This window comes from Suricata suricatta, chromosome 14 (assembly GCF_006229205.1).
Source record: "Suricata suricatta isolate VVHF042 chromosome 14, meerkat_22Aug2017_6uvM2_HiC, whole genome shotgun sequence".
Taxonomy (NCBI): Eukaryota; Metazoa; Chordata; class Mammalia; order Carnivora; family Herpestidae; genus Suricata; species Suricata suricatta.
This window is the reverse complement of record NC_043713.1, coordinates 49,125,352-49,140,045: the sequence shown is the minus strand read 5'-3', so window position 1 is coordinate 49,140,045 and position 14,694 is coordinate 49,125,352. Positions and strand designations below refer to the sequence as shown.

At 39.6% G+C, this 14,694-nt stretch overlaps 1 protein-coding gene and 1 pseudogene across 2 annotated transcripts in view; both read left to right on the top strand.

Moving 5' to 3' along the window:
* COLEC12 (collectin subfamily member 12) overlaps positions 1–14,694 on the top strand; it is a 189,151-nt gene that overhangs the window by 66,569 nt on the left and 107,888 nt on the right. The window lies entirely within an intron of this gene.
* LOC115278219 lies at positions 5,021–5,712 on the top strand (annotated as a pseudogene).

Genomic DNA, 14,694 nt, shown 5'->3' with positions numbered 1-14,694 from the left:
CAAAGTCATGCCTACTGCACCTCTAAACATTTCATTAAATCCAATTATACAGCAAACACTCCCAAAATAATCTTAGATTGTATTGCAGTTTCACTTAACAGTATATCAAGTGCTGTGTTGTGACAGGTATCAACTATCCATTAGATACTGAATCAATTTTTCTTAAGCACTACTCACTCTTGCTTTTCTTGAAGCTAGATCATTCTGAAAATTTCCTGTTAGACCTATGAGTGCAAACATGGTTTCTGTCCTCCTCTGCCTGACTTATTTCGCTTAGCATGACACCCTCAAGGTCCATCCACTTTCCTACAAATGGCCAGATGTCATTCTTTCTCATTGCCATGTAGTACTCCATTGTGTATATATACCACATCTTCTTGATCCACTCATCAGGTGATGGACATTTAGGTTTTTTCCATGTTTTGGCTATTGTTGACATTGCTGCTATGAACTTTGGGGTACATGTGTCTCTATGCATCAGCTCTTCTGTATCTCTTGGGTAAATCCCTAGCAGGGCTATTGCTGGGCCATAAGGGAATTCTATGGATAGTTTTTTGAGGAACCTCCACACTGTTTTCCAGAGCGGCTGCACCAGTTTACATTGCCACCAACAGTGTAGGAGGGTGCCCGTCTCTCCACACCCTCGCCAGCATCCATACAGGCACATGAAATGATGCCCAACATCACTCATCATCAGGGAAACACAAATCAAAACCACACTGAGATACCACCTCACACCAGTCAGAGTGGCTAAAATGAACAAATCCAGCCTTTTAATAAACAGGGCAGACCTGGATTTAGGAGGTGGTGATCAGAGCAGGCCTCTATAACCTTCTCTTGTCTTCTGTAAGTGGTGACTCCTAGAGCTGATCGGCTTCTGAGCTGAGCAATAACTTTACTTCAGGGCCTCTTGGGGATGCCAGAATCTTGTAGGAAACCAGTTGTTCAGTTACCATAGGAGTTTCAGAGAAAAACCTGGCAGCTGCACTCCAGTAATATTCAGGCTATTTTAGGTTTCTTGGGCCCATACCAGTCCTGCCTTAAATGAAGCCCCAATCATCCATGGTTGTGGAGGAAACTGAGGGCTAGCCTTTCTAAAGTACTGAATTTTCAATTGCAAGGAAGTAGGTGCTTTTCCTGAAGGAGTAGCAAAATGGACAGCAAATGTGTGGTCATTTAAATGATATGACTTGGCCTTTTTTTCCCTTATAGGGGGAAAAAACAAGTTCAGGCTTAAATAAATTCTGCTTTTTATTTTCAGCTGCCTGTCAATGTGACTCAGCATGTTAATTAAGATTTGTTTAAAGGACTATCAAAGGTAGACATTCAATCTAGGAATGACATAGTGAAGTTACGCAGAACTGAACATTAAATTTGAGCATGATATGAGTACAATCAGTTCTGCTATCGTGCAACATATTGCCTTCCTAAAAATCACTGCACTATGCAAAATCATGTGATAAAAACCACAGGCTAAATGGGAAATGTAGGGTAAGGGGCACAACAGTCAAAGACTTCACCAGTGACATATATATATATTTTTTAAAAAGGTAAGATTCTATAAAAAGATAAGCACAGTTTCATACATGTTAAAGAAACATATGTTAAGTATATAAATACTACAGTAAACATGGCACTTTATGTTGAAAAGCTTGCTTGAGGAGGTAGATCCTGAAAGGGTTGTAGCTTGTGAATTTTTGTAAAAGGGTGGAAGGAAGGTTATCTGATATCAGATGGGAAGTTCTAAGACCAGATGTGGATGGGCATGGCTCACAACACACGATGAACTGAGGTAGCTGAGAGGTGTTTAAAGTAGGTGTGTGTGTATGCGCGCGTACACCATGCATTTTTGTATATTCTTGTATGGCTCAGTTCAGCTGGATGAACTTCTCTGCATTCACTTAGCGTTTGTCACAGAAGTTGTGCATTAGCAAGAAATTGAAATTCATGTTATACTCAAATTGTTTTCTAATATGTCAAATGGTTTGGAAAGAATGTTTAGTTTCAAATTGGCAATATAGCAGAACTGGGTATAATTTTACCCCTTCGCTTCTATATAAGGAGTCTGAGACCCAGCCAGACTAAATGAGATTTCCTAGTCAGATTAGTAGTAACTGAACTGAGTGTGGGTTCCTGGACACCCAGAGTCCTTTTGTAGTAGGAGTGTCCACATCATCTGTTGCTTCTTTTACTGTGTTACATAGTATCCTACTATTATTATTTTTGTTGTTAGTGATAACATTACTTTAGTTCTTGTTTTAATGTAGGTGCAAGCACTTAACATAGTATCTGGAACTGAATAAATACTTGTTAGTAAATGAATGAATAAATTAATGAGGTTAGTGAATGGACATAATCAAGCCCAGGTTCATTGTGGAAACAGTTCCAGAACTGCATGTAGAAGAACAAAAAGAAAAGATACGTAGAGTTCAGGATGTCAATACTCTCCTTATATACTCTTCAAGGTTTCTTGGGGTTGGTTTGGATTTTCATGAAATAATTAAGAGAATAGGCTTGTGAGAGACCACAGATAAGCTATTTAACCTCCCTACTTAATAAAACTGGCATGGGGGCGCCTGGGTGGCTCAGTCGGTTAAGCGTCCGGCTTCAGCCCAGGTCTTGATCTCACGGTTCGTGGGTTTGAGCCTCGCATCAGGCTCTGTGCTGACCGCTAGCTCGGAGCCTGGAGCCTGCTTCAGATTCTGTGTCTCCCTCTCTCACTGACCCTCCCCTGCTGGTGCTGTTTCTCTCTGTCTATCAAAAATAAATTTAAAAAAACATTAAAAAAATTAAAAAAACTGGCATATACCTCGTTGGGTTTCTGTAACAGTTAGATAAAATCATATATATGAACTCTTAGTGCAATGCTTGGTACATGGCAGTGGTTCATTAAGTGTTAACATTTATCATCATTATCACTACTACTGTTGCTGCTGTTTTTCTAGCATACCCCCCATATGTTGGAAGGAACCAAGAACCAATAAATGTCAGAGAAAGTGCTCTGGTACTTTTCCTGAGCTGTGGCCAAGTTTTCCCAGTTACTCACTGGATACCCCAACCAGAGATGCAGTTGCACTTCAAACTCAACACATCCAAAGTCAAACACATTAACTTGTTCCCAGTGTACTCCTCCTCATGAGTTCCCACTTTCATCAATTTACCCAAGCTAGACTCCTTAGTGGTCCTTTACTCTCCCCTTCCTCCTCCACATTCCATGGGTCATTCATTCATTCATTCATTCAGTCATGATTTTATTGAACACCAACTGTGTACCAGGCACTCTCCAAAGTGCCTCAAGAAATAGACATGAATAAGGCATGATTCTTGTCCTGAAGAATCGTCAGTATAAGACAAGATGCAGAGTACAAAGTGCTGAATGCAAATTCCACATAGTAAGCCAGTCAAGGTAAGTTTTACTACCTGTAAGAGGCCACATGAGGGGCTCCTGGGTGGCTCAGTCGGTTAAGCATCCGGCTTTGACTCAGGTCATGATCTCACAGTTTGTGGGTTCGAGCCCCGCATTGGGCTCTGTGCTGACAGCTAGCACAGAGCCTGGAACCTGCTTCCGATTCTGTGTCTCCCTCTCTCTCTGACCCTCCCCTGCTTGCACTGTCTCTCTCTGTCTCTCAAAAAATTAAAAGAAAAAAAAAAAAAGAGGCCACATGATGTGATCATGGTTCCTGTATGTTGCCACTTAAATACAGAGTGGACAGACATTTACATGCAAAGATGATGAGGGGGATCATTGGGATCATTCTGTCTTTTTAAAATTTTGGTCCTTTTAACAAAACACTTGTCAGGAAAACTAGTGGTTTTTTGTTTGTTTTGAGAGAGAGAAAGGGAGGGAGAGAGTATACAGGAACAGGGGAGGAGGAGGGGCAGAGGAGAGAATCCCAAGCAGGATCCCTGCTCAGCACAGAGCCCATCATGGGGCTCTATCTCACAATCCCAAGATCGTGACCTGGGCCAAAATTAAGAGTCAGATGCTTAACCAAGTGAGCCACCAGGTACCCCTAGGGAAACTAGTTTTATTACTTTTTCTCCATTTTGGGTCCAAAAACCTTTCACATGATGATGACTTCACATAATAGTTTTCCCTCTTTTTAGAATATTCACTTCTTTTTTCCTAATGTTTGTTTATTTGTCTGTTTAGAGAAAGAGAACACAATCAGGGGAAGGGCAGAGAGAGAGACAGAGACAGAGAATCTGAAGCAGGCTCCAGGCTCCACGCTCCGAGCTGTCAGCACAGAGCCTGGCAGAGGGCTCAAACTCAGTGAACCATAAGATCATGACCTGAGCTGATGTCGGATGTTTAACCAACTAAGCCATCCAGATGCCCCTAGAATATTCAGATCTTCAGTTGGATTTATGTCTATACAGTAATTGTTTTTTGTGGTGATATGAAGGTAGGTTGAAAATAATTTAAGTCAACTATTTAAAATTTTTTTTTAATTTAAACAAGTTATAAATTAAAAAAAACTTAAATTTCTACTTTTCATATACTCACATTAATAAATTTACCTTAGTCCATTTATTCTCATATTCCTAGCAGTTTTGTTGTACAAATAAAACCTTAGAGGTTTTTAATTCACTGTGAGTTTCAAATGTAACATGTAGGTGAAAGAACATTATCTTTCAAATGTGCTATAAATAATTTATTCTCTAGTAAATAATTCGGCAATTAGGAAAGAGCTCTGGAGAAATAAAAGTTTTTAAAATAGGGCTAATTAATAAGCAAAGTTATCTACATACAGAGTCTACAGTTCTGCAAAGGATTTATTTATTGAGCCACTTCCACGTGCCAGGTCCTGATCTAGGAGCTGGAGATGCAGCAGTGAGCGAACCAGAGCCCAGCCCTGAGACAATTTACATCCTGCTGGGAGAGACAGGGAGTAAACTAATAAACAATAAAACTGTAATGCCAGGCAGTGATAAGAGCTATGAATTAAAATAGGGGCAGTAAGGGCAGCGCTCACGCATTGGAGCCAGAAGCACACGTTGGGACTGGAGATTCGGGGGGATGGAAACAAGGATGGAGGCACAGAGCGCGGGGGCCAAGGACAGCTTCATCAGGTCACCCACCAGAATGGCCTGCAGACCCAGGGCAACAGCAGCAGCATGGACAAGGCAGGCAGAGGCCCGGCCACAGAGAGGCCCTGTTTCCCATTCATCGCCAGCCATGGATTCCTAGATGGGAAGAAGAAACAAAGAAAATTCCAGTCCCAGATAACAGATATATGCCATTAAAAGAGAACTAGATGAAGAGATTCACTCCTATTGTAGAACATTTGCTACTTCAGATATGCTTTACCTTGAAATTCAGGAATGTGAAAATCAGGACTTGTAAAGAAACCAAGGACATTAGTATTTTGACAAAAGCAGCTGATTTTGTGAAAGCCTTCCTCTTGGGTTTCAGGTAGAGGACACACTTGCCCTCATTAGGTTGGGTGACCTTCTACTAGAGTCTTTTGAAATTATAGATGTGAAGCCCCTAAAGGGAGACCACATGTGTGGGGCAATAGACAGAATCGCTGCAAAGGAGGAAGAGCCTGAATTCACCATAGAGAATGTGACATGGATAATTTTGGCTGATGTGAAGGTTTACATCCTTTGCTCTTTCCAGAACATCAAGATGGCAAGAATTGCCATTTGCAACCTCATCCTAGGGAACCCTCCATCAAAGGTTTATGGCAATACTCAAGGCCTGGTTAGCAGAGCAGCAGATAGATTCTGGTGTCAAATCAGAGACATTTTACCTTATCTTTGGCCTCTAGAGAAAAAGACTTTGCCCTACACTCACAGTCACAAGAAACCACGTGAAGTATTTTTCAATTACTTTAAGCCTCCATCACTTCTTCCATTCTCAGCCAGAAGCATAACAGAAAGGAAAGGTTTGAGGGTAATTTCCATATCTAAATTTAGTACCATTATTATAATTATACATTAGTTATAATTTATCACTTCATTTTAAATAAAAGATTTGCATAGTTTATCATTTTCTTGTGGGAGGGAAACAATAGTCCTTTATGAATTCATAAATTTATTTATAAATGTATAACTTGTTATACATTGATAAACATTTCTTGTCTACAGAGTATAATTAAAAGAATCATCTCACTAAAGAAAATAAGGGCAATAAGGGTTAGCAAATAAAGAGTATTCAGTAGATAAGGTGGTGGGAAATCTCTCATGGATTGTAGGGCTTCTCCCTATTTGGTTGTTCACTGAGATTTCATTATTCATATTGGCCTGGAATCAGACATTTCCTATCTACTTGACATCTACTATCACGCAGCCCAACCTTCCCTTTCATTCTGGTGCATATTCTTTGCTAGCTTGTGTTGGTAATGAATTGCTTAAGAAAATAGCTTGTGTTGTTTACTAGCAAATCTGCCCAGTATAGAGGTTGTATCCTGCGGCTCGCATTGTTCTAACAATAGTGTAAATACTTTGAAATCAGCATTCTTACTAGTGGGAGACAAAATACTTTCATTAAGAAAACACATACATGAAGCAGATGGCTAACTAACAGTGTCTTGATGGGAGCAAATTTTAGTCTCAGATTCTATGGCTTCATAATCTCACAGGGATTTTCCTTCTTACTTTTAAGGAAAGATTACTCCCCACTGTATTTTAAAGAATTAAAAATCACACTTGTATGTTAAGAATATTCACTCTGGCCTATTAAAAAAATTATGATTGCCCCCAAAAGCAGGCTTTTATGACCTTTTACATTTATAAAGTAAAGCCTTCCATCTGGCTAAAAAATATCTTAAAAAATTCCTTTTCTGTGTTTGTGTTTTCTAGTAAATGTTACATTTATTCCTTAGAAAATTTGCTCCAGGGCAAGTTCATTTTGACCTGATGTAATTTAATCCAGAGGGAGAAAAACATTAAGCTAATGTAATCTTAATGGAAAGTCATTATATATAGTTTGGTGTCTTAATTATTATTCTCCCAAATTATATTGGCTTATAATTTTTAATTTAAGTCTAAAAAAATAGAGTGTTTACCTAATTAAATGCAATGCTGATTCATTATGGGAATAATATGTTATTTAAAGTAATTCCTTTTAAATGAGCTCCCATAGGCATATGTCTATATGTATCAATTGGATATAATTTCTAATCAGTCACTCTTTTAGCCGTTATAATAGATTGCCGAGCAATCCATGGCATCTGTTCTGATCATTTAGTCAGTTACCCAATGAGTAACTTGAAATAACCAATTATTTTTAACCATTTTTAACAAAAAGATTGGATTTCTGTATTCTCTGAAAACGGAAACTACTATAATCATATGAAAATCAATCTTCTTTGCCATCATTTAACTTGATCTGAAGAGATATAAAAAGTGTGAATTTTTATTGCTTAGGTTATTCTTTTATTTTATTTCTGAAACTCAAGACAAGATTTCTAGCAAGTTTTTAAAGTTTCTTAGTGTAAAGTTTGCGAACCACACATCCAGTAAAGGACTAATACCCAGAATACACAAGGAACTCATCCAACTCAATAGCAAAACACCCAAATAACCCAATTAAAAATATTTTCTCCAATTCCATCGTCCTTTTCATTTTGTTGATGATTTTCTTTGCCGTGCAGAAGTTTTAGTTTAAAGTAGTCCTACTTACTCATTCTTGTTTTTCTTGCCTCTGCTTTCCGTGTCAAATCCCAAAATCATTGCTAAGACCAGTGAAGGAGCTTATGCTCTATGTTTTCTCCTAAGGGTTTTATGGCTTCAGGTCTTATGTTCAAGTCTTTAATCCAAATTGAGTTGATTTTGTATATGGTGTCAGATAGACGTTCAGTTTCATTCTTTTGCATGTGACTGTCCAATTTTCCTGAGGCCATTTTTGGCTCCTTTGTCATAAACTAATTGATCATATCATTGCAGGCCTATTTCTAGACCCTCTAATCTATTCCACTGATCCATGTTGGTATTTTTATACTAATACCATACATTTTGAACACCATAACTTCATAACATAGTTTGAAATCAGGGAGCCTGCTGCCTCCAGCTGTGTTGTTCTTTATAAAGATTGCTTTAGCAATCAGGGGTTTTTGTGGTTCCATACAAATTTTAGTATTGTTTGCTCTGTTTCTGTGAAAATGCCATTGGAACTTTGATGGGGATTGGCTGGGACTCTTTAGATTGCTTTGGGTAGTATAGATATTTTAACAATATTCTTTCAATCCGTTAACACAGATTATTTATTTGTGTCATCTTCAGTTTTTCATAAATGTCTTATAGTTTTCAGTGTACAGGTCTTTCACCTCCTTGGTTAGATTTATTCGCAGGTTATTTTACTATTTTTGATGCAATTTTAAATGGGATTGTTTTCTTAATTTTTTTTTCTGATAGTTCATTGTTAATATATAGAAATGCAACTGATTTTTGTTTATTGATTTTTATATCCTGCAACTACTAAACTTGTTGATTAGTTCTAACCATTTTTTTGGTGTGGTCTTTAGGGTTTCCATTTTACTATTTTTTTAATGTTTATTTTTGAGAGAGAGAAGCAGAGGAGGAGCAGAGAGAGAGGGAGAAACAGAATCTGAAGCAGTCTCCAGGCTGTAAGGTGTCAGCACAGAGTCTGACACAGGCGGGCGGGACCTGAACCCAGGAACTGTGAGATCACTTAACCGACTGAGCCAAATAGGCACCCCAGAGGTTTTCTATATATGGTATCATTTCGTTTGCAAATAGAGGTAATTGTACTTCTCTCTTTATAATTTGGATGCCTTTTAAAAAGTTCCTTTAGCTTCATCTGTTTCCTCCCACCACTGTCTCACCTTAAAATGAACATAAACTCTGTGGGAGGAAAGACTTTCTCCATTTTAATCCAGCACATAGCACATGGCATAACCCATGACAGATGGTCAGCATTTGTTGGAAAGATGTCATTACTTTTTTTTTTAAGTTTTTCGTTTGTTTTGAGAGAGAGAGAGAGAGAGAGAGAGTGTGTGTGTGTGTGTGTGTGTGTGTGTGTGTGCGTGTGTATGAGTAAGAAAGGGGCAGAGAGGGAAGGAGAGAGAATCCAAGTAGGCTCTGCACTGTCATCTTGCGGAGCTCCATGCAGGGCTTGAACTCACAACCCGTGAGATTAAGACCTGAGCTGAAACCAAGAGTCGGATGCTTAACCAACTGAGCCACCCAGGTGCTCCAGAAAAATATCATTAAGTAGGTCCTCCATAAGGGCAAAATTTGTGTAGAATTGTGCGCTCTTAAAAGACTATAGTTTGAAAGCGGAAAATAATACTTCCCAAAGACAGCCAGAGAGGGGAATGGAATCCATGGAGCATATCCCATCTGACCATGAACGTGGGGCCGTGGACTTGGAATCTCCTTAATTTGGGATGATGCCAAGCATGTGGTAGATGTCCAATAAATGTCTGTTGCATTAATTATCAAACTAGCTATGGACTTATCTTCAATTATATTCAGTGTACATTTGAAGATTAGTTATAAGCTGTGTCAATCACTGGACAGACACAAAGGTGAATAAGAAAAGATCTTTTTCTTCTAGAGATTAGTAATTACATAGATAAGCTGCAGTCTTGTTAGTCCCAGCCATAGAGTTTCACTTTTCTTCCGAGAGGGCTGCATCCCTGAGTCACTCCCCAGAGATCCACTGAAGAGGCTTCCAAAGGGCTCAACCTTGTGGGGATCGCCCAGGACAGTTCTGCCACTGGGGGGAAAATGTAGAATGCGTCCACCTGTGTGTACTGGATGACCTGCAATTCTTGCTTCTTTACTAGTTTTTAAATGAGGATTTTCCCCTCCCCTAGGCCCAGATTTAATTACTGGAAGGACAGGGACCACATACATTGCTCCATGCACATTGTCTTTGTTAGTATTGTGGGCATAGCTGAATTTGTCGTCCTACTTGACTGTCTGTCCATCTGATCTTCCTTACTTTAGACTAACCAGAAAAATTGTGTCTTAGAGAACACTGCTTTTCAGAAGCTGAGCCAGCGCAAGAATGCACCTGTTCTAACTATGGGGCCAGTGCTGGCTGTATCTAGGACACTACCATCCTTCAACTCATGCTGCATGGGAGACAGACAGTATACCCCAAATTGTCTATCAGTAGGCTGTTGATCAACAACCAGAATGAGAATGACTTTAACTTCACGGTGCATGAACTGCAGACCACCACGCACAGTTGCTCCAGAGGAACTCACGTGTTCATCCCTGTTGAGGACCTTCCTGCCCTATTTAGTTCTAGACACTGTTTACCCCCAAGAAAAATCCATAGCAGTGGCCTCAGAGAGAAGTGATTCCCTCTTTTAGTGACTGTGGGGCCTTGAGCAAGTTATGGAATCTTTCTGAACCTCTGTCTTCTCGTGTAGAACATGGAGATTATGAGTGCCTGCTTTCTGATGGATGTGAGAATTCAGTGTATGTAAAGGCCTTAGTAAGGCTTCTAGTAAGTGCTTAACGAGTGTTAGCTCTTGTAAAAGGGTGCTTATTATAAAAAGGGTAAATGATGACTCTCATTCAGATATCAAATAAACGTGTGAAGGATTTATTTAACTCATCCATTAATGAGAAAGTCAGTAAATTATTACAACCAGTTCAAAGGAGAAGCCAAAAGGCAAGAGCACACATAGGCAATCAGGAATGTTGAAGTGAATTGGGTTAGTACGTGCAAAACTGGCTTCTTCCACAGAGAGAGGGAATCGTTGCACTTCCAGTGGACAGCATTCATATGAATGTCTACGGGCAAGAATGATTCCATTCCTCTCAGTTATCTGTAACTTACAAGTTATAAAGTAGCTCAAGGACCACAAAATGTGCAAGACCTCATAGAATCAGGTAACCTGGAAGACTGCACTACACAATGCCTAGTTTTCTGCTGATAACACCTGTCAATCATTCTGATCCATTTCAGAAGTTTTCACAATTATTTTCTGCATGGTTTTTTCTTATAGCTAGTTCCTTATTTGCATCCTAGAAATGTTTTGAGGACCAATAAGATAATAGATATAAAAATTTGTCATATAAGCTGTGATATATTTTGCAAATAGTAGAGTACAAAAGAGACAGGTGAGGCCAACCTGCATTTCAGCACAACCTCTGATACTTTCTGTATGATCCTGAGCAAGTCACACAACACCTCTGTGCCTCTTTCCTTAGCTGTAAGTTAGTGTGTTTAAGATTCATTACACAAAGCTATGGTGAGAATTAGATGAAGTTATGTGTGGGAAAGTACTTTGGGAAAGAAAAAATGCTGTAGAAAGATAGGACGTGATATTGCTCTCAGTTTAGATTTGGTTCATTTTTCTTTAAGAGGAGACTATAGTATAAGAGATGGAGTGATGAGTTCTTAAATCACCGGGTCATTATTACTGCAAGTTGTAAATCACATGGAGAAGACTTTAACTCAGTAACAGTGATTTACAGCACTACTGTTGATCCAAAAGCACCTTTCCGATATTCACCCACATGTCTTGATGGCTCCAGAGAGAAGTTCATGATGCCAGAAGTGGTAATGTTGATGACCATGGGGGCCATGTGTCCCTAATTAAACCTGTAAGGATGGTATTTTACTCTCCTCAACCTCTTCCCCCAGCGCTGTCGTCTCAGAGTCTCCCCTGGTTATCCTGTAAAAAGAGATTCATTTAACCAGCCTGTGGAGACTCTCAGGAATTTGTAGGAATTGGGAAGGAAAGTGTTTGGCCCAGCACACTCCTTTCCTGGCCCAGTTCTGGGTTTTGTAATTGAGAAGGGATAAGGAGGGTTTGGAGTGAGTCCAGGACCTGACACTGAAAGCATTGAGAGTAGGTGAGTGAGCTCTGGTGGGAGGGGCCTGACTGCTTAGCCTGGAAAGGAGCAGGCCACGGCAGGACTCTAAGTATGGGCAGATGCTTCCACAGAGGCAGTCTTTCCATCATGCCTAGTGCAGAAGAGAGTGACTTCAGCTCAAGGGTTATGGTTATGGAGACTGAAGAGCTGTCTGCCTAAGACAGTGAATGCTATGGACACATTTATGAAGGTTCTACCAAGTTATTCTCCAGGGATTTTGAAGAACAAGATTGGGTCTCTCTTAATCTGAAATATTACAGAATCATGTGCCCTGCCCCCCACTTCCTGAGGCAGAGGCTTGATTCATATATGAAGAAGGGAAAAACTGAGACAAGGGAACCACACCTGATTGTCCTACCTTGTCTATTGTGACTAATAGAGCTCGGTGAAGGTGGGAGAGAGATTGAGTAACTGAGCTGGCCTCCCTGTTTACCTCCCCTCCCCTCCCCTCCCCTCCCCTCCCCTCCCCTCCCCTCCGCCCTGTGAGGGGACCCCAGCATTTGAGACAGCATTTATCACACTTACTTCTTCTCCTTAGTCTGAGCTCTTCAAAGGCAGAGCCTTGGTCTTCATTCCTGTGTCCCCAGCCCCTAGCATAATACCTGCCACGTAGTAGGGCTCAGCAAATATTTGTTGAATGAGTGCACTGATGAATGACTTCTTTGACAGGCCGAGGTCAAGTCAACAGAAACCTCAACGCTGGAGACACTGACAGAAACCCCATTTAAAAGCCAGTTGACCAGCCCAACCGTTGAGTGCTATTGAACTGTTCACCATAAAATAGTAAGGGAGGCCTGAGTCCAAACTTCAGCTTTCATAGTGAGACTATTTTCAGCTTTCTCAGAGACAGCATCTGTAAATAATCAGGCAGAAGCCTTTTATAAAACAACATAGAAAAACCTCAAAGACTATTCTAAGGCTGCAACATTTAAACAAGATTTTTAACCCATGGGGACGCCAAGATCAACATGGAGCTTCCTGAACATAAAAGCCTGGAATGTCATAGCAGTGTGGGGGCAAAAGCTATGATCGCATTTCCCCTTTTCTAAATTATATACTGCTTAGTGTTAATGTGAGCAGAGGGCTGGGACCGAGATGGGCCTGGGGGTTTGTAAGCCCCCTGCATCCTCCATCCTGGCTGTAATGCAGCATCCAGGGTGAGGTTGGAGGGAGTCACCAGGCTGGCTGGACTGACAGAAGGCAAAAGGTCACTTGTAGGTCATGCCATGATTTAAGTACTTGATGTAATTTATAACTGGGCTTTCACTCTACATAGAAAAATGATCATTAGTTGTGTAATTTCTTCTCTCACTAGATGTTGTTCTTAAAACTGAGTTTAGTGGCAGCTATGAAATCCCATCTTAGCGCATTCCAAAATCACTTTATTTTCCTTCCTAGTAGGAAAGAGGAGCAAGAAATCAAATAAACCCTTTAGCTCTCTCAACCTGCATGATTGTCGCCTGGGGAGGAGAGACAGGTTTCTGGGTCACTTCTTCCCATGTCCCTGTATCAGGGACCACATCAGCGAACTCAATTATAAACAAGTGAAAAACAGGGTGCTCCTAAACCATCCTTGCTATCAGGCCAGCCCATGCATGTGTAGCCAGTATGAGATGAAACTTGAAGTTTCTGCACCGTTACTTCCCAAAGCTCTTCCAGAGAGACCTGCACTAATATTGAGTCATCATATCTTGTCACCTGGGCAAGCTAACATTTGAACAACTATCATAACACCTGACAGTTGATACAATTAGAGAATAACTTTAAATCCTTAAATAATTTTAATTCTTTAAATCCAAAAGGATTTTTGAGGTTATTTTCTTAAAAAATAAGAACTTTATTTGGAAAAATAGTACACATGTTCATTTTAATTCTGTGTGTTCTGGACTTGAGGCTAAGACTACATCTTCATCTTTGTACTCCTAGTTGTACAGTGTTTGGAAGATGGTCCAGGCCCAAAAAATATTTTTTGAATCACTGAATGAGAAGAATATTTACGGAGCAAAGCCTCTCGGCTTGTTGGCTGTGAGTCCAGTAGTGTCTTCTTTCTGCAAACTCTGAAAAATGTGTATAAACAAAAAGATCAGAGTGAGAATTTAAAAAGAACGTTTCTTATAATTTTCAATAATATGTACTTTTTAAGTTCATGAAAACCGTATGTAAAATTGTGCATGGACACACATATACCCCCAACACTTCCATAGGTACATGCTTAGACTGTAAAGCATAGACTATATGTGAGTGCACGTGCACATATCAGTGGATTTCTTTTTAAAGATATGGAACATATAGGTAACAGTAGCTATCTCTAAAGAGTAAATTCAGGAAAGATACAATTCAGCTTGTATGTTTCTCATTTTTTCATTTTTCCTGTGAGCATGCATTTGTATGTCTCAGCTCTGAAGAGCTGCCGAGGTCTGGCACTTAGCAGTGCCACTTAAGTCAGTGTTAAACACACACATAAGATGAATCAGTGAATGGAGTGGCATGCAGATTATATTCAAAACATTTGACTTTGAGTGAGTTAGGAATGGAATGATGATAAGGAAGTTGAACTAAAGACTTAGGAAAAAGAGGACATCATCTGGGTCTATCACTGGAAGAAGCCATCAGAAATAAATAGTTTTGGGTTGCCATTGATAAACATATTTTCCAATTTTATTTTATTTTTTTTTAGGTTTTTTAAATTTTATTTTGAGTTTATTTTTGTTTGTTTTTTTGAATATAACACAATTTATTTTTTAACATGCAATTATTTTCCATCATTTACAATACAGTAGTAACAATGACACTCCAAACAGAAAAGCAAAGTAAAAAAATCAAAACCCCAACTTCTATTTCAAGTAATTAGACTTATACAGAAATTAGAAGGTTAAGTAACAACTA